At 42.8% G+C, this 25,690-nt stretch overlaps 1 pseudogene; it reads right to left on the bottom strand.

Annotated features, from left to right (window-relative positions):
• Positions 1 to 24,007: 24,007 nt before the first annotated feature.
• LOC149980127 (uncharacterized) lies at positions 24,008 to 24,953 on the bottom strand (annotated as a pseudogene).
• Between the last annotated feature and the right edge of the window lie 737 nt (positions 24,954 to 25,690).

The raw sequence follows: 25,690 nt of genomic DNA, 5'->3' as shown, positions 1-25,690 counted from the left end.
AGTCTTTTTCTTTGTTGAGCAGTGTAATTCTCATAGTTGTGATATCCTCCCAAAACCTGAGAAAAAACATCTATACCCATAAACCCCTGGCTTATAGTTCCTGTCAAAAACTGATTCGCTCTGCCTACACTGTTGCTTGTGTAACTTACGACTAACACACTGAGTTTGTTGACTAATTACTCCTTGACAACCCAATTAGTAGTGACAGATACAGTACATATTGCTGCTAAAATAACTTGCTTAGGGGTAGAATGACGAATGACCTATCTCAATCACCTACAGTAGTTCTTGTGTTTGAGAGGAGCAGAGCTGGGTTTAAACACTAAATATTTTAAATTCTTTGAACGTTTGCTTTAGCCTGCCTGTAGCACCAGGTGGGCAGGTTTTGGACTTGTTGGACCTTTCTATTGACAGTACTATTCTCCATTGCAACAGACGAGCTCATTCACAGTTTAAGTATATGAAAGGATTTAGAATACTATTGAACCCAGGTCTGGAAGCGAGGCAGAATGCATTCTCCAGGGTGACCTGATGTTGAGGGTCACCATGTTGTTGCGAACTAAGACATTTCAGGCAACAGCCTTCCTTTGATTGATCGGGCAAGTCTAGATTTATATGTTGAGTCATCCATCACTGTGGCCCACCAATAAATTCCTATTTTCGGCCGGCCTGACAGAAACTGCTCAGTTTGTCACCAACCTTGAGATGTAGTTTTACAGCTCCTGTTATCTCACCACCGACGAAAGGTAAATTATTCTTATGAAGCCTTAACTATTGATTGCTGCATGCGCTAGCTCCTGAGACGGCTCGGCTTATCTATCCCACCTCACTGTCTGATTGGCATTTTAATTACATATTTTCACTTCCTCGTTCCTTCCTTCACCCTTCAGACAGTATCTCTCGGACATATCCCTCGACACTTGCTCAACCTGCGATAACGCTTCATACAAATGGCCCCACATTAGCCATAAGCTGTGGACTTGTAAATGTACACAGGAGCAAATAATACATACATTATCACTGTGGGCTTATACATGTTGAACAAGTTTGACGATAGAGCCAGCTAGGTTGTGTTATGACTGAGAGAGAGAGGAGTGCACAGATTGAAATGTGGAGTTTATTACCATATTGTGTTGAGTATTCGGCTGCGCGTTCTCCAGGGGGTTGTCTGTTATGGGGAGGTTGAAGTTGTGCTCGAGTCATAAGAGAGCTACAGTGGAGTACGGAGAAGCTCGGCAGCGTGGAACAAGCGGAATTTACGACAGGATATCACCGGAGGCTCATCATTTTAAAGAGCTTTTTCCTGTATTTTTGTAGTTAAATCGTTTTAAATGATTTAATGGCCGTGCAACCCCAAGGAATGTCCCTGTTTAAAGTTGTATTTAAGCCACGCAAACACTTACCACTACCTGTTCTTACATTACTACCTTGAGCGATTGTGAAACGAGACACCAGTTCAGTTTGATGGATTTATGTTTTAGGCTGAAGAAATGTACAACCACAAGTGGTTCCTGAATTATTCATGATATGCATTAACATGAAAGGACCTAAAGCTTATATTGATGTTATGATTCCGTTTCAATTTGTGACGAGTCATGTTAAAGCAGGCATACTCTATTAAGTAGGATAAAGGGAGGTAAAGTTAGCAATCATTTAGTATGGCTCAGCTATGATTTTGAATGTTTGCTTTAGTCTGCCTATAGCGCCTGGTGGGTGGGTTTAACCTTGTTGGCCCTTTCTACAAGAATGGCCATGACGACCGTTGATATTTCAATTGTGTAAATATTCCATAATAAATAATACATTGGTAAGTGAATGCATTTATTATGTTAAGATAGGTCATAAGAAACCTCAGGACGCCAAATATAGTTTGTAATCAGTCAGAAACTGTATCGATTGATCCAGAAGAGCATAGACTATAAATACAAAAATAAGACTAAGAGTGTATTTTCTGACCATAAGACTATAGTTGCCTGCCCAGCTGGCCCATCCAAACTACACCTAAACTACTGCATATTGAAACTAATTTCACACATGTAATAATAATAAAAGCTGTGGATTAAAGACCAGACTAAATTGACAATAGTCTGATGGGTGACAATATTATCAGTTGTCAAATTGAGAATAAAGAGACCAGTGCAGGGTGCATTGACAAAGAAAGCAATAAAATAGCACTTCTTCAATAGCATCCTACAGAGGTCCATGCAGGCCAGACGTTTTGATTGCTATACCCTATAAGAAGGAGCAGATTCACAGGTTTCTAGTGAGCCTGTTTTCGCCAAACGACTCTACAAATTGTGCAGATGGTCTCTGTTTCAACATGTAACTCTTTACTACAATAACCATGGTGAGTTATTCCTGTGAGTAGGCTACTCGTGACAATCAGCAATAAAACAATCATCTGTTCCATTTTCTTTTGTTATAGCCCATGATATTGTTACTGCACAATACACGTGTTGACTGTGGTAGGGCAGGACCTGTGATGTCTGCTAAATAAACAGGTTGATTTCATTGGCATGGCACAGCCATAGATTGGCATGGCCCAATCATGGCCTCGGATACTAAGCACAGATAAATACAACTCAAAACATGCGATTCTGTTCTTTTGAAATAAATGGTCTTGTATCGTGTTTGTTATGACCTTCCTAAACATCATTTTACGGGATGTGTGATTGTGTATAGTAACACCAGAAAGGTAGAGACCATCATGAGGACGAATGTAATTGTTTATTAGCACTTTTAAAAGGCATGTCCCCTTTGCCCTTGACTTTTCCCAAATAAGTCTATGTGGCACGCTGTCCTTGAATGAATCTTAACATCGCAACTTGAATTTCTTAATATCACAAATAGAACTGGTGGTGTAACCTGTTTTATGAGGGAATATCGTTTTTTTGAATGGGTTTCCCTGTTGCCCCTCCTTTTTGACAGTAGGGCCTGTTCCACTTCTTCCAATAGTTTTAAGTGCCGTGCCCAGTTGATAATCACCCCGACAATTACCTCGAAATTGAGCCCAAACTATACCCAAAACAAATCGCACAATAAAACAACAGATGAAATACATGTAAATCTGATGGAGGAGAAAGCGGGAGAAGGGGTGAGTTGATGAGTGAGGGGAAACGAAAGATGCATCATTATTTAATCACCAAATTGTGAATGAAGCACAGGGCGGGCTATTGTATTCATCTAAACTCGGCAGAAAAAGAAACGTCCTCTCACTGTCAACTGCGTTTATTTTCAGCAAGCTTTAACATGTGTAAATATTTGTATGAACATAACAAGATTCAACAACTGAGACATACACTGAACAAGTTCCACAGACATGTGACCAACAGAAATGTAATAATGTGTCATGGAACAAGGGGGGGTAAAAAAAAAGTAAGTCAGTATCTGATGTGGCCACCAGCTGCATTAAGTACTGCAGTAAATCTCCTCCACATGAACTGCACCAGATGTGCCAGTTCTTGCTGTGAGATGTTACCCTACTCTTCCAGCAAGGCATCTGCAAGTTCACAGACATTTCTGACATTTTTGTGCACATAGACGACGTTGTTGCAGGTGATGTCTGGTGAGGACCTGCTTTACAACAGGCCTACAAGCCCTGTTATAGCCTCTCTCAGCCTATTGCAGACAGTCTGAGCACTGACAGAGGGATTGTGCGTTCCTGGTGTAACTCGGGCAGTTGTTGTTGCCATCCTGTACCTGTCCCGCAGATGTGATGTTCGGATGTACCGATCCTGTGCAGGCGTTGTTACAAGTGGTCTGCAACTGCGAGGATGATCAGCTGTCCGTCCTGTCTCCCTGTAGCGCTGTCTTAGGCGTCTCACAGTACGGACATTGCAATTTATTGCCCTGGCCACATCTGCAGTCCTCATGCCTCCTTGCAGGGACCCTGGGCATCTTTCTTTTGGTGTTTTTCAGAGTTAGTAGAAAGGCCTCATTAGTCTCCTACATTTTCAGAACTGTGACCTTAATTGCCGTCTGTACCGTCTGTAAGCTGTTAGTGTCTTAACGACGTTCCACAGGTGCATGTTCATGAATTGTTTATGGTTCATTGAACAAGCATGGGAAACAGTGTTTAAACCCTTTAAAATGAAGATTTGTGAAGTTATTTGGATTTTTACGAATTATCTTTGAAAGACAGTGTCCTGAAAAAGGGATGTTTATTTTTTTTTTTGCTGAGTTTATTTTTTAATCTCAAAACAGGTGTACCCTATATCAGTCCACCAAATCCAACTAGTTGTATTAACTACTCTAGGCCTACTTGGAGTAGGCTACACAGTGAGAGCATGCGTCATTTACAATGACAAGGCCAAGACCAATGGCTGCACTTGCTGTGTTAGCGTTGCTACAAGATCTGAATGAAAATGACTCAGATGACAGGGAAGAAATGAATCATGACATCTCTGATGAGTATTATTCTGATTCATGCTAAACGGCTTCCCATATCTGGGAAAGGATCCGTCTCAGGCAGCAGGTGAGCGAGTGTCGGGATAATGTTTTGAATCACTGTGTTCTACAACATGCTCGACTTGGCTGCTATCAACGCACACCTGTTGTTCAAGCAGTGCATGAACAACACCATGAGCAGGAGACACTTCATCATGAGTCTGGCAAACGGGCTACGTGACAGACATATGACGGCCAAGGCAGCAGGAAAGATTCCAGGCGAGCCTTTGCTCGAGCCAAGTTGCACACAGCTCGGGTGGAGGAGAAACTGCCGGGTGGGGTGATACACTCGGAACAGAAGCCATGACACCTGTTTCACCTGCTAGCGACCTGTTTGTGAGAGGTGTCACAATCAAGTGAAAGTGAGGAGGATTTGTGGTGACTGCAAGGACAAGGTATAACAGCTAAACGAGATCCAACTGGAAGCACGAGCGCGGCCACAATTAATGTGTCCAATAACTGACGATAATAGACTAGCTTTGACTGCTGTCATATCAACACTTATATTCATCATAATGCCATTATTGCTTTTGTTCTGATTTTCACTATTCCCAATCACGCTTGGCTCTTATATTGATGTTTAGGCTACTGGTACAGTATCGCTGATATTCTTTTCATTGTATGTTGGGTATTTTTTTGTACTTTGTCGTTATAAAAAAAAAAAAAACGTTTTTACCGTGTTCCAATGGACATGCTTTTTGTGTCATAGTTGTAACAAAGGCACTCTACGAATAAAATCGTTTTTACACTTGAAGTTCTGTGTTACTGGTGTTTTTTTTGTGTTTTTTTTTCACCATACAGCCAACAACAGAAACAATCAAAATGTAATGTTCTTTCAAATATTTGCATTTCTTTATTCTCATGTTACATGACATCTTCATTAACACAAACAAATGACATTGGCAAGAATGTCCCATGAGGCCAGGCTTGTCAAGTTATATGGATTCATTAGACTGGTGGCTTTTGGGAGTCCTTTCATCCTCAAAGCGCCATGACATAATTGAAATGTCCTTTTTTTTTAAAGTGACATGTTTTAATACTAGGGCTGGGTTCTGGTATGGACTGAGCGTAGGGGCCCCGGGGCCATAGAGATCCAATAAATCCATGAGATTACATTAGTTTGACATGTGAAGTTATACAAATCGCGAAACTCAGTTCGAGCATAATCACACAATTGCCATACATTGCGTGCTGCACTCTCTATCCTAGCCAGTGGGTTTTTGAAAGCCATAGTGTGGTCATGAATACAAGTATTCAACTTTACGCCATGGAATAACTTTGTCAGTGTCCCTAGCTGGTTTAATGATATCTCTTCCAAATATCCATGGCTCAGTCCAGCACAGAAATGTATTGAGCGTAATTTGTTGACCTCACTACCCGGCTAAAGTAAATTTGAGTATAGCAAAGCTAAAGCACCTTTAAACAGGGGGAAATATCATAATTTACTCATCTCAATCCCCTCATTGTGTCTTGTAATGTGTTTAATTTGGACAAAATGCGGGGTTGGGAAATTGTCTGTGTTCATTATGCCGAATTAGACTGATGGGAAATAGAAGGCTAAATTAGCTGACAAAACCGTCCAGTTTAGCGATGTGGCTAGTCCGATCACTGGAGCACGACTCTGTTGCAGCACATGCCTATGGCAGCACATCAAAACGGACATGAATGAATGATTGACAAGGTGACTCGGCCCTGTAGCTGTTCACCCATTAAATATGCACTAAGGTTATTGCCAGGTTTTTAATTTTCACATTTTCACCCTCAATTTGCCACATTGTCATTGACAGCTCCATCCCTTAACATCCAAACAACCAAACGCTTTTGTCATTCATGAGCATTGCTTTAGGCATGATAGATTTTTTTCCCCAGCAATGCTCTACAACATATTGTAAACAACCCCTGTGGCTCCTGATGATTTCAGGAGTATGTTATGAGCTTAAACAAATCATACTTATGGGTATTATTATTATTGCCTGTATAATATCCATTGTTTATCCATCTCTGTTGGTATACACATTGTATATGCTGTTAAACCCGAATACAGCGTTGTATATTCACTCTGGCAAGCAAAGCAAACAGCACTATTGTTATTTCCCGAGAGCATTCTGAGTGGTTTCTCACTCATGAGTGCTCACCGATAAGACCTCTGTTCCATTGTAACTGCAGTCAATATGTACGAGAGGGGAAGGAATGCCATTTTAAAGAACATGAACAAATACATTGAATTTCTTCACTCGCTTTAGTGTACCTGCCTCAGCCTTGATTTTCAAAGAGCGTGCGGCTTTTCAACAAAGGTCAAAATCAAAGATGTTAGCCTGTTAGATACTTTCTGTGGAAAATGGTTTGCTTATGACGTGAGGCAAAAAGAAAAGATAGAGAAAAAAATGTCAGCATTTATAACAATGCCATGAACACAGAGATTGGGAAAATCCACACCAGTCTTCACCCCAGTGCAATCGTCCTGTCAGGCGGTACTTCTCAATGAGTGTGGTCAGGCTATTTATTTCCATCCCTCAAGGGCCAAAGTACTGATGGTTTTCTTTCTCCCTGGAAGTTTAATTGATCAATTAATGCAATTGATTGGTCAGATAGTTCACTAACTGGGAAAATAAGTAACAAATGAAAGACTGAAAACGAGCTAATGTGGTCTTTTAACGTAATTGAATAACCTTGATCTATATATGCAGTCTGTATACCCATAAAAAAACATACAAATGATTTGACATTCCTCTGAAATCTACTACAGTACTACATAAAGTCATCTCAAAGCAGAATTAACAAGGATGTTGCATTAGGCCTACATTGTGTTCAAGTTCTCTCCCCTCATTTCTAACTTTCTGACATGATAAATAGCCTAGGGGAGACTTCTTATCTTAACACTGTTATCTAGGGCGGCAGGTAGCCTCGAGGTTAAAGCGTTGGGCAGAAAAGGTCGCTGGTTCAAATACCGGAGCCGACAAGGTGAACATTCTTCCGATGTGCTCTTGAGCAAGGCACTTAACCCTATTTACACCCGGGGCGCATTACAAAGGATACCACGACCCACACTCCCTGCGAGTGTCTCAGGAGTAGTTGGGATATGCAAAAAACACATTACAATTACAGGACAAATATAACAGGACAAATGTGTGTAACAGGACAAATATAAACACCCCCCAAATTACTATATTTTCTTCCCTCTCTTTAATCACCTTTGGTAGATTTCTATTGCCGAAAATATGTTTTGAAAGTCAAATTTTCACGTGGAGCCATGCAAACATTTTATCTCATCGCCTTACTAATAGGTGATCATGTGTTGAGCGTCTTGTGAGCGTGTCCGTTTGTCTGCTCGTGTGGTAATTGGGCAGTCAGCTCTAGTTACTACAATATGGTGATAGGAATCTCCCATCCCTCTCCTCTCTGTTGCATTTTACTATTAAAGAAAGGATGGACAGACTCACCAAAAGCCAAAAGTCAGTCATGACTTCTGCTAAAAGGTAACTATGTCAGTCTAGAGTCTCTAGACAGAGGTCAAAGGTCGAAGTGGAAATAGGACAGTTTGTCCCTCTGTCAACCTTTGATGCCTGTCTAGGAGCAGCTTCCAATGGATAGAAACTTGACTCTTTCAAACCCTGATCTGTTTTACCTGTCCTTGTGATTGTCTCCACCTCCTCCAGGTGTCGCTTATTTTCCCCAATGTATTTATCCCTGTGTTTCCTGTCTCTCTGTGCCAGTTCGTATTGTATGTTCCAACTCGCTTTCAATTTCGGGATTACGAAAAACTCGACCCTCACCCATTCCTGAATACTGCTTTTTTTGAATGTCACTGATTGGTTAGAGTTTCCACACAACAAGTGTCTTTGGTTTGAATCAGTCCCTGATTGGAGGATAAGAATTAAAAATGTGCTGTAGAGGTATAATTATGGATGTAATCAACTCTAAAATCCCGAGTTCACCACACATTGTGATTGTTCTACAAATAACTCAATATGTTCAAACGGATGTTATGTTTGTTTTGCTTTGCTTCCTCTATTGAAAATCTAATGACATGGGTCCTTCAGGTTTGACCTTGAAAACATCTGACCTACAGCACTGAGAATAGCCTATGTGGACAATACATCTGAAGGGTTATGAATCACGTATGTCTTTCTTATATATTGATTAGATTCACTCAGAGAAGTATACAGATCCATAAAAAAGGTGACGACGGACAGGCAATCTGTATTTTTTTCTGCCACACTTTGGACAGACAGAATGGGTCCGAGCAGAATGCATTGAGTAAGGGTAGTTTCAGTACACAAGTCGGAACGAGTTAAATCTTCTGGCGATGAATCCTGAAATAGCATCTGTCAACCAATAAGAGCTCGAATGACAAATCATCAACGCACACCACCAAGCGCACTCAGTAGACAACTATCCATCGAAATATGTGTTGTGTTTAAACTGGCCTCATCTCCATCCTACCTTGTCATAACATCCTATTTTCTGCAACAACAAGCCCTCTCTGAAAGATATTTCAATGTTTATGATTCAGCCATTGAAAACGAAGTGTTTTCTATTTGGAGAGCCTGTAATTATCTTCTTCCTCTACATGTGAGTCTGGGCTTTGCGCCACAGTGCAGATTGTAGGGGGTTACAGACTAGCAGAACATACTCTTTCATTCACTCACTCACTCACCCACTCACTCACTCACTCACTCTGAGAGTCTCTATCTCAGCTTCTAGTGAGGTTAAATGGAGAGAGGTATGCCACACAAAGTAATGACAATTTGTTTTGCACCTATAATAATTAGTCTGTTAAAATGGAACGAGATGAACGTGTCTCGGGAAATGTTGAATTCATTAAATTGCAAATTGAAATCATGCCGGAGTGCTGAGGACAACCTTTCGTAGAAAAAAACACCTCTCTGTTTTTCTGTTACGGCTGTGACAATTCAACGTTTATTTATTCACTTGTGTATTACTGCAAATTACTAAGTAATCAAGTTATACCAAAGTGGGGGGAGCCAGAGGTGGAGCGGGGTCTGTCACGCCCTGACCTTAGAGAGCCTTTTTAGGTCTCTATTTGGTTTTTATGTCTCTAAATCACAGGGTGTGATTTGGGTGGGCATTCTATGTGTTGTATTTCGTTGTTTGGCCAAGTGTGATTCCCAATCAGAGGCAGCTGTCTATCGTTGTCTCTGATTGGTATTCATACTTAGGTAGCCTTTTTTTGCTGTGGGATCTTGTCCTTGTATTGTTGCTGTTGAGGCCTACAAGGCTGTACGTTTCGTTGGTTCTCTCTTTCTTGTTTTTTTCTGGTTATCATTAAAGAACATGATTAACCTACCCCACGCTGCATCTTGGTCCACTTCTTCAGACGATCGTTACCGAAGATCCCACCACAAAAAACCAAGCAGCGTTTTCTGGGGGAGTGGACATGGGAGGAGATACTGGAAGGCAAGGGACCCAGGGCGCAGGCTTGAGAATATCGCCACCCTAAGGAGGAAATGGAAGCAGCAAAAGCGGAACGGCAAAGATACGAGGAGTTGGCGCGAGAGGCAGCCCCAAAAATTTGTTGGGGGGGACACATGGGGAGATTGGCGGAGTCAGGTTATAGACCTAAGCCAACTCCCCGTGCTTACCGTGGGGAGAGTGTGACTAGTCAGGCACCATGTTATGAGGCTCTGCGCAGTCTGTCTCCGGTGCGCATGCACAGCCCGGTGCGCTCGCATTTGTCGAGCTAGAGTGGACATTCAGCCAGGACGGATGGTGCCGGCTCAGCGCATCTGGCCTCCAGTGCGTCTCGACGGTCCAGGATATCCTCCGCCGGCTCTGCGCACTGTGTCTCCTGTGCGTCTCCACAGCCCTGTACGTCCTGTGCCAGCGCCCCGCAGTTGCCGGGCTAGGGTGAGCATCCAGCCAGGACGGGTGGTACCAGCTCTACGCTCTAGACCTCCAGTACGCCTCCTCGGCTCAGTATATCCTGCGCCGGCTCTACGTACAGTGTCTCCGGTGTGCTTTCACAGCCCAGTGCGTCCTGTGCCAACGCCCCGCAGTTGCCGGGCTAGAGTAAGCATCCAGCCAGGACGGGTTGTGCCAGCTCTGTGCTCCAGACCTCCAGTGCGTGTCCACGGCCCAGTATATCCTGTGCCAGCTCCATGTACCCAGCCTCCAGTGATGAACCACGGCACGAAGCCTCCAGGGATGATCCATGGCACAGAGCCTCCAGGGATGATCCATGGCACAGAGCCTCCATTGACGGTCTCCGGTCCAGAGCCTGCAGCGACGGTACCCCAGTCCGGAGCCTCCAGCGAGGGTCCCCCGGTCCAGAGCCTGCAGCGAGGGTCCCCAGTCCGGGGCCTGCAGCGAGGGTCCCCAGTCCGGGGCCTGCAGCGAGGGTCCCCAGTCCGGGGCCTGCAGCGAGGGTCCCCAGTCCGGGGCCTGCAGCGAGGGTCCCCAGTCCGGGGCCTGCAGCGAGGGTCCCCAGTCCGGGGCCTACAGAGAGGGTCCCCAGTCCGGGGCCTGCAGCGAGGGTCCCCAGTCCTGGGCCTGCAGCGAGGGTCCCCAGTCCGGGGCCTGCAGCGAGGGTCCCCAGTCCTGGGCCTGCAGAGAGGGTCCCCAGTCCTGGGCCTGCAGAGAGGGTCCCCGCACCAGAGGTGCCACCAAAGTGGGGGGAGCCAGATGTGGAGCGGGGTCTGTGTCTCGCACCGGAGCCGCCACCGAGGACAGATGCCCACCCGGACCCTCCCCTATAGGTTCAGGTTTTGCGTTGTCTCTGATTGGAAATCATACTTAGGTAGCCTTTTTTTCCCACCTATGTTGTGGGATCTTGTCCTTTCATTGTTGCTGTTGAGCCCTACAAGGCCATATGTTTCGCTGGTTCTCTCTTTCTTGTTTTTTTCTGGTTATCATTAAAGAACATGATTAACCTACCCCACGCTGCATCTTGGTCCACTTCCTCAGACGGTCGTTACAAAACCAATTATAGATGCCATCCGTAGAGTTTTGGCATCTATAAAGAGAACAATTTAGATTCAGGTTTTGACATCAAAAAAGTTTTCCTTTAGAATCATCTTAAAATATTATTACAGTACGACTCCCTATTCCTCCACACAGAACATAAAGTATATCAGACATTATGAATCAGTTTGACAAGCTTTTTTGTCAGATGCAACTGCTGCATTGTAAATAATGGTTTGCTATATGCGTAATGAGAAGTGGATGAGGCTGGCAGTCAGAACGCCGGGCAGCGTCTCACGTAGAGATTTCAAACCCTGTGTTCTCATCCTAAGGCTGCCTGTCGCTTTTGGAACAGTGGGATACTACATCAAACAGCCTTCGCTGGAACAGCACACACACAGAGAGAGAGAGAGAGAGAGCGAGAGAGTGAGAGAGAGCGAGAGAGAGAGAGGTGCAGAAATGGAGGGAGGGGGTAGGAGAGAGAGGGAGAGCGATGGAGGGAGATAGGAGAGAAAGAGGAAGGCAGAGAGAAAGGTGGGGAGAGAGAAGGGCAATGAGACGACGAGGGAGTGAAAAAAGGTAAGGAAAAGATAGGAAGGGAAGGGAGGGGGCTGAAAAAAGACAGCAGCAGAGACAAAGAATAGATGGAGGAGGAACGTATCTAGAAAGAGGAGGGTGGGGAAGAACAAAGACCATGGAGGCAGGAGAGAGAGAGGAAAAGAACAAGTGAGAGTTAGAGGCGGTAGGTGACCTGCACAGCAGAATGTACATGGTCAGAGAGCTTGAACTGGGAGTCTCTACAAATGCCTGTGAACACAAGCTGAGTGCCGTGTAATCAGAGTGGCAGACATGATGAATAATTCACAAGTTGCTCTGCTGTGGTCTAGATGCTTCTCACTGACACCTATTCTGTCATGCCTTCTCACTGGCCTGCCTTTGACGCTTTCTCACTGACACCTGTTCTGTGACGCCTTCTCAGTGACGCCTGTTCTGTGACGCCTTCTGAGTGATGCCAGCTCTGTGAAGCCTTTTCACTGAAGCCTGCTCTGTGATTCCTGTATGGAGTCATTGTCAGATCACAGCCCCAGTGTGTTGTTTCAGTTTGGCAAACTCTCATAGATCAGTCATTAGTGTTTCTCTCTCACACACACACACACACACACACACACACACACACACACACACACACACACACGCAGATGAAGTTGGAAGTTTACTTACACCTTTTCTAAATACATTTAAACTCAGTTTCACAATTCTTGACATTTAGTCCTAGTAAAAATTCCCTGCCTTTGGTCAGTGAGGATCACCACTTCATTTTAAGAATGTGAAATGTCAGAATAATATTAGAGAGAATGATTTATTTCAGCTTTTTTTTCTTTCATCACATTCCCAGTGGGTCAGACGTTTACATACACTCAATTAGTATTTGGTAGCGTTTCCTTTCAATTGTTTAACTTGGGTCAAACGTTTTGGGTAGCCTTCCGCAGGCTTCCCACAATAAGTTGGGTAAATTTGGCCCATTTCTCCTGACAGAGCTGGTGTAACTGAGTCAGGTTTGTAGGCCTCCTTGCTCGCACACGTTTTTTCAGTCCTGCCCACAAATTTTCTATGGGATTGAGGTCAGGGCTTTGTGATGGCCACTCCACTACCTTGAATTTGTTGTCCGTAAGCCATTTTGCCTCAACTTTGGAAGTATGCTTGGAGTCATTGTCCATTTGGAAGACCCATTTGCGACCAACCTTTAACTTCCTGAATGATGTCTTGAGATGTTGCTTCAATATATCCGGATAATTTTCCTACCTCATGATGCCATCTATTTTGTGAAGTGCACCAGTCCTTCCTGCAGCAAAGCAGCCCCACAACATGATGCTGTCACCCCCGTACTTCACGGTTGGGATGGTGTTCTTTGGCTTGCAAGCCTCCCCCTTTTCCCTCCAAACATAACAATGGTCATTATGGCCAAACAGTTCTATTTTTGTTTCATCAGACCAGAGGACATTTCTCTAAAAAGCCTTATATTTGTCCACATTTGCTCTTGCAAACCGTAGTCTGGCTTTTTTATGGCGGTTTTGGAGCTGTGGCTTCTTCCTTGCTGTCGATATAGGACTTCTTTTACTGTGGATATAGATACTTTTGTACCTGTTTCCTCCAGCATCATCTCAAGGTCCTTTGCTGTTGTTCTAGGTTTGATTTGCACTTTTCGCACCAAAGTACATTCATCTCTAGGAGACAGAATTATGTTAATACTTGCGTACTATTGTTTGTACAGATGAACGTGGTACCTTCAGGCGTTTGGAAATTGCTCCCAAGGATGAACCAGACTTGTGGAGGTGTACAATTTGTTTTCTGAGGTCTTGGCTGATTTTCCCATGATGTCAAGCAAAAATCAACTGAGTTTGAAGGTAAGCCTTGAAATACATCCACAGGTACACAGGTTCTATTGACTCAAATTATGTCAATTAGCATATCAGAAGCTTCCCAAGCTGTTTTAATGCACAGTCAACTTAGTGTATGTAAACTTCTGACCCACTGGAATTGTGATACAGTGAAATAATACGTCTGTAAACAAATTACTTGTGTCATGCACAAAGTAGATGTCCTAACCGACTTGCCAAATCTATAGTTTGTTAACAAGAAATTTGTGGAGTGTGTGTAAGTGTATGTAAACTGCCGACTTCAACTGTACCTCCCATGGCCTAAAAAGTGATAGACACTGTAGCTCTCTCTCTCTTTTTCTCTCTCTTGATGTATCTGACCGCATTCAGCTGCAGAAGAAGCCTGCCTAATGAATAAGCACGCAGATGACTTTGCCATGGCGAAGTGACAGGAACTTGGTGTTCAGGGATTACATTTTTTCATCATTAGGATTATGTTGGCTATTTATCTGTGGGCTACTTGCGAGTTAGATATTTGTTGAGTCAAATCAAAGTTGTTGGGAGAGATATTGACATTTTGAAACGTGCTGATGATGTTTTTAAATGTTCTCTGAACATAATCTGTGGCTTTATCAGTAGACCTGACTTTAAATACTATTTGAAACTTTTCAAATACATTAAGAGTTTAAAATACTCTGGAGTGGCAGGTAGGTGGGGGGTAACGTCTGTCGTTGGGAGAAAGAGAGGAGGACCAAGGTGCAGCGTGGTAAGTATTCATATTCTCTTTAATGAAAATGAATACTCGAACAAAAACAACAAAACACGAGAACAAAACGAAAACAGTCCTGAACGGTGAAATGCAAACACAGAACAGAAAATAAACACCCACGAAACACAGGTGGAAAAAGGCTACCTAAGTATGATTCGCAATCAGAGACAACTAACGACACCTGCCCCTGATTGAGAACCATACCGGGCCAAACTCAAAACACAACATAGAAAAACAAACATAGACAACCCACCCAACGCACGCCCTGACCCATACTAAAACAAAGACATAACAAAAGAAATAAGGTCAGAACGTGACATGTGGTTTCAGCTTTTGTAGGTATTCTATTGGTTACACTGCAAGAGTCAAGCTCAATCCAGCACAGTTAAAGTATTTTAAAATGATTTCAAATAGTATTTGCAACCAGGTTTGGTTGTCAGCTGGGACTCTAATTTCAAATGTTAAAATGCAACTCAAGTCATTTTTTCTCTAGTATAATTAATGTTAATGAATTTTTGTGTTTTTGTTTTGAATTTAGTAGGGGTTATAATTTTGCATACCCGACCGTTCTCTCTCCTGAGATTCCTCGTAAGCTGTACTCCCAAAAGGTGCTAATGTAATCGTCTGATAATTTGCGTACCCCCAATTTTAACGAGGTGGTATAACTTGACACACAGCAGTTGCTATCATAGGTCAATTTGATAATGAATTAGTCAAGTAAGTTTAACGTAGTTTAAGTACTGTTCTTTGGCCATTCCTTCACTCTGTTTTGTCATGGTGTCGCATCCTTGATCACTGACGTGACAGAGTGACAGATGAAAAGCTACATTAACTTTGTTTGAAAAGGACACTGTTACAAGGTTGTGAACTTTCACTGGGAGAGAGCTGCCATGGCAATGTTAACATTCAGTAACTAAAGTAACTAAAGTGATGTTTACCGGCCACTATCTGCAACCCAGGTTTGATTCAATAATAGCTCCTTTCTTCGGTTTCAGAAGAGCTTTGATTTATCTAACAGAGTGCGAAGGCATTCACAAGCAATTTGTGGCGAGAGCTCAGCGAAGAAAATCTCCATGAATCATCATAACAGACAACTGACAATAATTACCTATATTAGATTATCTCCCCAGTCACAAATCCCCCACAGAGTAAAAATAGACGAGCCGCCTAATTCTCTATTCCACTCTAGTGTTTTATAGTGACTCCTCACATTTCCGAGTACTGCTGAGTCATCCAATATAAGTTGTGGGTCCGTCCATCTGCTGGACTGTGAACAGGGATCAAGCTCTGTGTGCATTCTTAGCATCCTGTATTGACAGGAATTCACACTGTGGTCTAGGCCGGTTACGTTTGCCTTATCGTCCTTCCGTGGGAACTTTCCCATTTTTGCACTAATGGTTAGGGTTAGGATTGGGAGAGGGGAAGCTGATCCTAGACCTGTGCCAAGTTGTAGTGAGGGAGCAGACTGGGGCTATTTTCTGGGTCTTCGCGGAGCTCCACACCTCAGAGGTCTGTGTGTGGCAGGTGGGGAGCAGAACTCCAATAAAACTACGGCAGCGAAGACACACACACACGCGCACCTCTAATCATGACTGGATGATTGAATAATCAATGTCGATTGTGTTGTATAATCAACATCGGTGGTGCATGTGTGCGAGGGTGTGTTTGTGCACCTGTACTTGTGTTGCACATTGTCAAACACCCATTGCCCGGCCCCACTAGTGTTACATCACATTCCATCTGTGAGGACTGGGCGGCCAAGCTTCTTCCAGCTTAATGAACATGCCTGTCCCCGGAACCTCTTGGGAACTCAGACCACTCTGTGACTGGCAGTCCTTTAACATGCACATCAGAAAGAAAGTTAAAAGAGAAATAGAATGATTAAGAAAGGCAGAAAGTGGTAGAGGGAGGAGATATACAGAGAGAGACAGAGAGAGAGAGAGGACCCATGCCTTGCGGTAAACAATAAACCAGTGCCCACTGGGAAAAGAGTTGGTGCTCAGTTGAGTTTGGGCAGGGTTGTCATGACCATTGTGTCACTCCGAAGGGACACCAACTGAACCCTTCTGAGTTCTAATGATGTGTTTCAATCAATGCGGTGACTGTTCTGGACACGTGTTGCACACATACTCAACCACAGCTTGTCACGACACACTGTTATGACTTATCCTGTGGCTGTGAATTGATCTGTTGCTAGATCCCATGGAGCCTTAAGCGTGTTTCAGAGAGCTCCAATAAAGCTGGATGTCTGTTGTTGCTTCTCTGTCAGTCGGACCCTATTGAGATGTGTAGGGACTCATTAACAGTCCCCTGAACAGGAACCATTATCAGAAGATGTTCTCTCATGTCTCAACACTGTCACCATGCAGAGGAGGGAAAAGGTTGAGAAGACGTCTGATGAGCCCTCACAAACCTCATATCGTGTTTCACCACTGAGGGGTTTTTGACATATGTCAATGCGGCACTTTGTATTATTCTCTAAGGCTCTTGAGCAAGGCAGACAAGAAGCTCTCAAAACAACGGTGTAACACAAGTGCTGTCCTGTTTGGTGGTTTAGCAATCCACACTCTCAGAGGAATTATTTTGGAGAATGTTATTGACACATTTTTTTTTGTGTCTGTCTGGTTTGTCAGCATGAACAGTGCTTGAGGAATCTGATTCCCACAGGCTCGCAGAAGTATGATGGTGTTTTATTAATGCTTAACTATTGGGAAATCTAATTTTTTAAAGTAAAATGAGGCTACATTTTCAGCAAACTGCACCTCCAAAGACTTGGTACTAAGAGACAAATCATTGTTTTTACCTTTGTACAGATTTACTACAGAGAGATCAAAATAATTATCTTATCTGATAAAAAAACATGTGGTTTAAATAATTAATGCGGACTGCTTCGTGGCAGTTCTGAAAATGAATGCTGATTAATCCGTTGTGACCCAAGAAGAGACTACAGGAAAAGAGTCGTTAACCTTTAATCTGGAAGTAAAGCCTATTTTTTTTTGTTCATTAAATGGCATGTTTCATCTAAACGATTCCATGGACATCAAAGTCCCCTTTTGTTCGACTCTTCCATCTTCTCTGATCAAATATTCCAAACCGTTCAGGAACGGAACAAATGCAGTGCTTGGAACATGCCTGGGCTGAGTGCGTATGTACGTACTGTACAGCGGTTAGGGAGTCTCACTTGGGCCTGGTCTGACAGTGAGTGAAGGCTACCTGGATTGGATCGGAAAGCAAACAAAAAAGGAAACCTGTCAAAGAGCTGTTAAAGAAACAGTGTGCAATTTCAGCAATAGGGAAAGTTGGGCATATCAGTGACATATCGTAGGCCCTGCAAACAGCTCTCAGTGAATTGAAAATAGTGCAATGCTTGTTCTCTATTAGCTCCTAGGTCTTTGCTCAAGGATGATTTATGGTTGTAGTGGATGGAGCCTCAGATTGGAGCTGGAAGTTGGCAGCGAGACACATAGCGACGACTGCAAGACCTCGAGAGGAAGCAGCAGGGAAATGGTTCTGAAAATAATCAGGATTTCATTACATTTTGAGATTAATTCCTTCTGGCATGCTCGTCGGTTATTTCCAATGGCTACAAAATGGAATAAATACAGCAATCTGTTCTCGCCTTCACCAACCCAAGCCGATGCTTAGCTGTATTTTGGCAAAGAGACAAAATCGGTTAACGCCAGATTGCTTTAGAATTACAGTCGTTTAGACAGTTTTGACGCGGTACACTGCCAGACAAATCACAGCTCTTACATGACATCAAAATCTACCTTCAAATTTCAAGTACATCTTTTGATTTTTATATCAATCCTGTCTGAGGTCAATCGTCTTACAGATGATTATGTATGTGCAGTATATATCACAGGTTACATTCGAGCATTCATGCTTTTCGATTGTTCTGCACCGCTGCCCAATAGCTTGATCCGATGGAGACACGTGGAGCAAGGCTTAATTTCATTCCCGACTGGTAACACGGGTTGATAGTGTACATACCTGTCTCCCCTTGAAGATTAGAAGGGACACTTAAAAGCGAAACCCTGGAGCACGTCAAAAGGAAGTCAAGATCTGTGTAGGACTGCTGATGCTAATTTAGATGTCTCCCCCATATCCCTAATATTAAGACCCAATGAAAAGATACCAAAGGAGACGAACGGTGGCAATCTTCAGAAGAAATAAAGAGGTGGGCCTGTGATGAGATATCTAATCAGATGCACTTTAAAGAGCATAATATTGGCAAAAATCTCTTGGAAGATATTTCCATTTGATATGACAAGGCACCAACAACCTTTGAAGTTCCTCCTTTGAGAAATACGACTGCACTCTGAAAGAGACTGATTTTTAAATATTTTTTGTAAATACTTCTCAAGTTATTTTTCAAGCCTTTTTTTTACAATTCTAATAGTACGCACATACTATAAATCTATTTGGACAGCTTTACAGAGAGATACACTGTCTGTTATCTACATCTCCTTCATTTCACCTTCATTCCCCTGGGAATCTAGAGCCCTTCAAAGTCTCAATCACTCTACCTGGTTTAGAAGTGGTGGAGCAGAGAGGAGTACAAAATGGCTGACCAATTTTACCCTTCACCTATTCAGCCCTGGCCAATGATTCAACTCTCAAATTAGATCAAGGGTTCTGCCAAAGCCTTTGCAGGATCTCGTTCTCCTCATTCTTAAGATGGTTACCTGTGTTGCAAATAGGGAGTCGCGGCAGACCACAGTCTGCAAGCTAAGTGGAAGGCAATGGACCAGCGAAGGCTAATGGCATGCATTGGCAGCTATGTTTTGTGGAGCACATAGATCATTGTGATGTTTCAATATGCAGACGGACAATGAGAATCTATAGCCTACTGGTGACCAGCATGAAAATGACAAGTTAAAACGTCCCAAGTCATGCATACGTTATTCAGGGAGAATCAAAAATGAGGTATGGATTGATTTAAAAGAGTAAGCTTTGTTATAATGGGAAACTGAGTCGGCGTTCCAATTCGATGGGATTGAGGTCAGGGCGCCGTGCAGACCAGTCAAGTTCTTCCACACCAATCTCGACAAACCATTTCTGTATGGACCTCGCTTTGTGCACGGGGCATTGTCATGCTGAAACAGGAAAGGGCCTTCCCTAAACTGTTGCCTCAAAGTTGGAAGCACTGAATCGTTGAGATTGTAATTGTATGCTGTAGCATTAAGATTTCCCTTCACTGGAACTAAGGGGCCTAACCCAAACCATGAAAAACAACCCCAGACCATTATTCCTCCTAAACCCAAACTTTACGTTTGGCAATAAGCATTGTTCGTAACTTGTTTTGTACATAATGTTGCTGCTACGGTTAATTATGACCGAAAAGATCTTCTGGAAATCAGAACTGGGATGAGTCAGAGGCGAGGGATATATTGCAGACACCCGATCAGGTCCGATCCCAGTGATTCGCTGGAGAAGGAAACAGAGATTTTGAGGCAAATGATCAGGGTGCCTTGTGAGGATCAGGCAACAAATGGCTAATCTGCCCCTTGCATTCCGTTCTGCTAACTAACGTTCAATCGCTGGAAAATAAGTGGGACGAACTGAAAGCACGCGTATATCCTACCAACAGGACATTAAAAACTGTAATATCTTATGTTTCACCGAGTCGTTGCTGAACGACGATATTAAGGACATACAGCTGGCGGGTTATACACTCTATAGGCAAGACAGAACAGCAGCCTCTGGTAAGACACAGGGCGGGGGCCTGTGCATTTATGTAAACATCAGCTGGTGCATGATATCTAATGAAGTCTCAAAGTTTTGCTCTTCTGAGGTAGAGTATCTCATGATAGGCTGTAGACCATACTATCTACCTAGAGAGTTTTCACCTGTATTTTTCATGGCTGTCTACATTCCACCACAGAGCGAGGTTGGCACTAAAAACACACTCAATGAGCTGTATTCCGCCATAAGCAAACAGGAAAATGCTCAACCAGAGGCGACGTTCCTAGTGGCTGGTGACTTTAATGCAGGGAAATGTAAATCAGTAAATCAACTACCCCGCACATTGACACATTGACTCGGAACCGGTACCCCTGTACTGTATATAGCCCAGCTATTGTTATTTACTGCTGCACTTTAATTGTTTGTTTTTTCTTATCTCAAATATATTCTGGGGGGATATTTTCTTAAAACTGCATGGTTGGTTAAGGTCTTGCAAGTAAGCATTTCACTGAATATTTGATTGGGACAGGTAGCGTTCTCCTGTCATCCACCAAACCCAGATTCGCCAGTTGGACTGCCAGATGGTGAAGCGTGATTCATCACTCCAGAGAAGGCATTTCCAATGCTCCAGTGTCCAATCGTTGGCTCTTACACTACTCCAGCCGAGCTTGGCATTGTGCATGGTGATATTAGGCTTGTGTGCGGCAGCACGGCCATGGAAACCCATTTCATGAAGATCCTGACAAACAGTTTTTGTGCTGACGTTGCTTCCAGAGGCAGTTTGGAACTCGGTAGTGAGTTCTGCAATCGAGGACAGGCAATTTTTATGCTCTACACGCTTCAGCACTCGGTGGTCCCATTCTGTGAGCTTGTGTGGCCTACCACTTCAAAGCTGAGCCATTGTTGCTCCTAGACATTTCCAATTCACAATAAGAGCACTTACAGTTGACTGGGCCAGCTCTAGCAGGGCAGGAATTTGACAAACTGACTTTCTGTTAAGGTGGCGTCCTATGACAGTGGCACGTTGTAAGTCACAGAGCTCTTCAGTCATGTCATCCTACTGCCAGTTTTTCTCTATGGAGATTGCATGGCTGTGTGCTCGATGTTATACACCTGTCAGAAACGGGTGTGGTTGAAATAGCCGAATCCTCTAATTTGAAAGGGGTTCCTCATAGTTTTTTTTAATATACAGTGGCTTGTGAAAGTATTCGCCCCCTTGGCATTTCTCCTATTTTGTTGCCTTACAACCTGGAATTAAAATAGATTTTTGGAGGTTTTGTATCATTTGATTTACACAACATGCCTACCACTTTGAAGACATTTTTTATCGTGAAACAAACAAGAAATAAGACAAAAAACTGAAAACTTGAGCGTGCATAACTATTCACCACCCCAAAGTCAATACTTTGTAGAGTCACCTTTTGCAGAAATTACAGCTGCAAGTCTCTTGGGGTATGTCTCTATAAGCGTGGCATATCTAGTCACTGGGATTTTTGCCCATTCTTCAAGGCAAAACTGCTCCAGCTCCTTCCAGTTGGATGGGTTCTGCTGGTGTACAGCAATCTTTAAGTTATACCACACATTCTAAATTGGATTGAGGTCTGGGCTTTGACGAGGCCATTCCAAGACATTTAAATGTTTCCTCTTAAACCACTTGAGTATTGATTTAGCAGTATGCTTAGGGTCATTGTCCTGCTGGAAGGTCAACCTCCGTCCTAGTCTCAAATCTCTGGAAGACTGAAGCAAGTTTACCTGTATTTAGCGCCATCCATCATTCCTTCAATTCTGACCAGTTTCCCATTCCCTGCCAATGAAAAACGTCTCAACAGCATGATGCTGCCACCACCATGCTTCACTGTGGGCATGGTTTTCTCTGGGTGATGAGAGGTGTTTGGTTTGCGCCAGACATAGCATTTTCCTTGATGGCCAAAAAGATCAATCAAAGTCCAGCTCTGTGGAGTGTACTGCTTAAAGTGGTCCTATGGACAGATACCCCAATCTCCGCTGTGGAGCTTTGCAGCTCCTTCAGGGTTATCTTTGGTCTCTTTGTTGCCTCTCTGATTCATGCCCTCCTTGCCAGGTCCATGAGTTTTGGTGGGTGGCCCTCTCTTGGCAGGTTTGTTGTGGTGCCATATTCTTTCCATTTTTTAAATAATGGATTTAGTGGTGCTCCGTGGGATGTTCAAAGTTTCTGATATTTTTTTATAACCCAACCCTGATCTGTACTTCTCCACAACTTTGTCCTTGACCTGTTTGGAGAGCTCCTGGGTCTTCATGGTGCCACTTGCTTGGTGGTGCCCCTTGCTTAGCGGTGATGCAGACTCTGCGGCCTTTCAGAACAAGTGTATATGTACTGAGATCATGTGACACTTAGATTGCACACAGGTGGCCTTTATTTAACTAATTGTGTGACTTCTGAAGGTAATTGGTTGCACCAGATCTTATTTAGGGGCTTCATGGCAAAGGGGGTGAATACATATGCACGCACCACATTTACGTTTTATTTTTTTTTAAAAATTTTAAACAAGTTATTTTTTAATTTCACTTCAACAATTTGGACTATTTTGTGCATGTCCATTACATGACATCCAAATAAAAATCTATTTTAATTACAGGTTGTAATGCAACAAAATTGGAAAAACGCCAAGGGTGTTGACTGTTTTTGTAAGGCACTTTATAGTGTATTTGAAATGGTAAGCAAAAGGCTGATAACAAGATTCATCTTTAGAGGGAAAACCCTGATCATATCAGACGGATCTACTATATATATATATATATATATATATATATATATATATATATATAGTAGATCCGTATATATATATATATATATATTAAACCTTTATTTTAACAGGGAAGCCATATTGAGACCTAGGTCTATTTTACTAATGCGCCTTTTATATACAACATAGATATATACACATTACAAACTACACATTACAGCTAGGACCCGTTTCTCAATACTTAGGTCACTTTTTCAAAACTCTTCACAGAGTTCTCCTAACCAACTTCCAGCTTGGCACAGCAGTTCATTTCACATCCAAAATGCACTAAAACTACCAAACCACTTCATACGTGTCCCAAGTCAACTCGTTCTTCCATAACACTAGCAAAGTTTGTCACCCAACAAGCACACTTTGTCACTTATAAAACAATGACAACAGGTTTCATTATACAATGTTTTCTTTTGTAAAATGTATTTACAAAACAAGAACGACACCTCTCTACTTTTTACAATTCACTGCAGTATATGTTACAGGAATGAACCAGACATGATGCAACATGCTTCAATATGTTTTAAGTCATTTTTTGGCATTGAGTGATTCCAAAAATACAAGAATTTGTATATACACCATCTACCGATACAGATACAGTAGCAATGCTAGTCAACCCTGTCTTCTGCATCAGGCGACAGGTTCTCATCGACATTTCAGCTTATGTCATCTTGGGCAAAACACCTAGGAAAGTATCTTTGGCATGCTTGGTCCATCCCTGGCAATCTTCTGCAGATATGTCCAGGCATCCAGCATTCATTGCATCCAGGAGGGACATTTGATCATGTGGATGGTGGTCATAAACCTCCCACCCCCATGAGGAAAATCATTCCTCTATAGGGTTGAGGAATGGAGAGTAAGGTGGGAGGAAAAGTGACACCATCCTGGGATGGGGCTGCATGCCATTCTGTGACTGCACGGGAGTGGGGAAATGACACATTGTCCCATATAATTACCAACGTTGGAAGATTTCGCCTCACTGCAACCCTTTCCTCACCTGGCACAACCCTTCCATAGAGGTCACCCAGGAATTAAATGAGACGCTCGGTGTTGTATGGCCCAATTAGCAGTTTGTGTAACAGCAATCCATCAGAGGATATTTCTGCACACATTGTGATGTTGGCACCCTTCTGGCTCAGGACATCCACTGTGGCTCTTTTCCCAATCGCATTCCTTCCTCGCCGCCGTGTTTTGGCCAAGTTGAAACCAGCCTCATCCACAAAGATGAATTTGTGGGGTGTTTGCCTGGCTTCAATCTCCATGACTCTCTAAAATAAATCCACAAGGCAACATAAGAGTTAGCCTATTACGGGAGTTTACATTATAGCTAAAAACATGCCATTGTGTGCCTGTCCTGTTTGGTTTTGTTCAAAACCAGTTCTGTATTTCATAGTAATCTTACCTGGACACATTGGTTCCTGAGTTGCTTGACTCGTTCAGAGTTCCTCTCAAAGGGGACAGTGTACAACTGCTTCATCCTGACTTGATGTTGTTTTAGGACTCTACAAATAGTTGTTATGTTTACATTGTGAATATTTCCACATGCAATAGTGTCTTCCAACACTCTGTTCCCGAATCTCTGTGAGTTTTATGCCATTGTTTCTGATGACCATATCAACGATTGCAGTTTCTTGCACAGTATTGAAAATCCTACCTCTCCCGCCTGTGGGAGGTAATGTTGGGTATTAAGCAGAAATACAAAAACAATTACACACAAGTGGGTTTGGAGGCTTTGCTCAATTTACTTCTGTAATGTGCAGTTCAGTCAGATGCCCTTGCAGAATGCACATCTTGCCTGTTCTTTTGGCAGAAATGTCTCTGTTGAGAAACTGTTGAGAGTTGCAGATTTGGCTGCACTCTCAGACCAGCCTCTCTCATTGATAGACCATGATTTATTACATGGTCAATTATAGTAGCCCTAATCGTATCTGAGACTACAGCTCTTGATCTCCCTCTCAGTCTTCTTCCACCACGCATACGTACTCCTCTTCCTCTCCCAGCCACTCTTCTTCCTCTGCCAGGCACTTCTCTATCTCTGGGTGGGTCCATGTTTACATTACAGTACAGCATTATTCCTAAGATGTCCCATTTTGTATGGATGGTAATGAAATTGAAAGACTAACACCGGGGTAGGTGTTCAGCTACAATGGGAATCAGCTGTGGTTGGTCTAATTGTTTTGATAGTATTTCATTTTCTAGATTTGGAATATATTTCAGTACGGTATTACTGTAGAAATGTAGCAAATTGCTGACTTATTACATATTGTGTTATGTTAGGTTTTATCTGAAGTTTAACAGTTTTGAACAGAGTATGTAAACATGTGCAAATTGGCCTGTAGGTACATAGAGTTTTGGTGGTGGTTGTGTCTGAGTGAGAAAAGAATTCATGAAATTTGAAAGATGTAATCATTGAATGAATGTTGTGCCAAAGCAATGAAAAATTATCCACAGTTTAACCCACATAGACTGCTGTGTTCACTGTGTGAAGAGTTTTGAAAAAGTGACCTAAGTACTAAGAAATGGGTCCTAGCGATTGTAAAAAACTGTTAAATACAAAAACACAGTCATCACCCAGAGAAACGGTTACATTCCTCCACAAATAAGTCCCCAATCAATCATTTAAATTGCTCAAACGGCAATAGAGCATTAAATCAGCTATGTAGGAGGATCATGTCATCAATTGTCAATGTTAATTCACAAAGAGTGAAACTATA

This window comes from Oncorhynchus mykiss, chromosome 10, assembly GCF_057628025.1.
Source record: "Oncorhynchus mykiss isolate SJ-2025 chromosome 10, ASM5762802v1, whole genome shotgun sequence".
Taxonomy (NCBI): Eukaryota; Metazoa; Chordata; class Actinopteri; order Salmoniformes; family Salmonidae; genus Oncorhynchus; species Oncorhynchus mykiss.
This window is presented reverse-complemented; position numbering and strand designations above follow the sequence as displayed.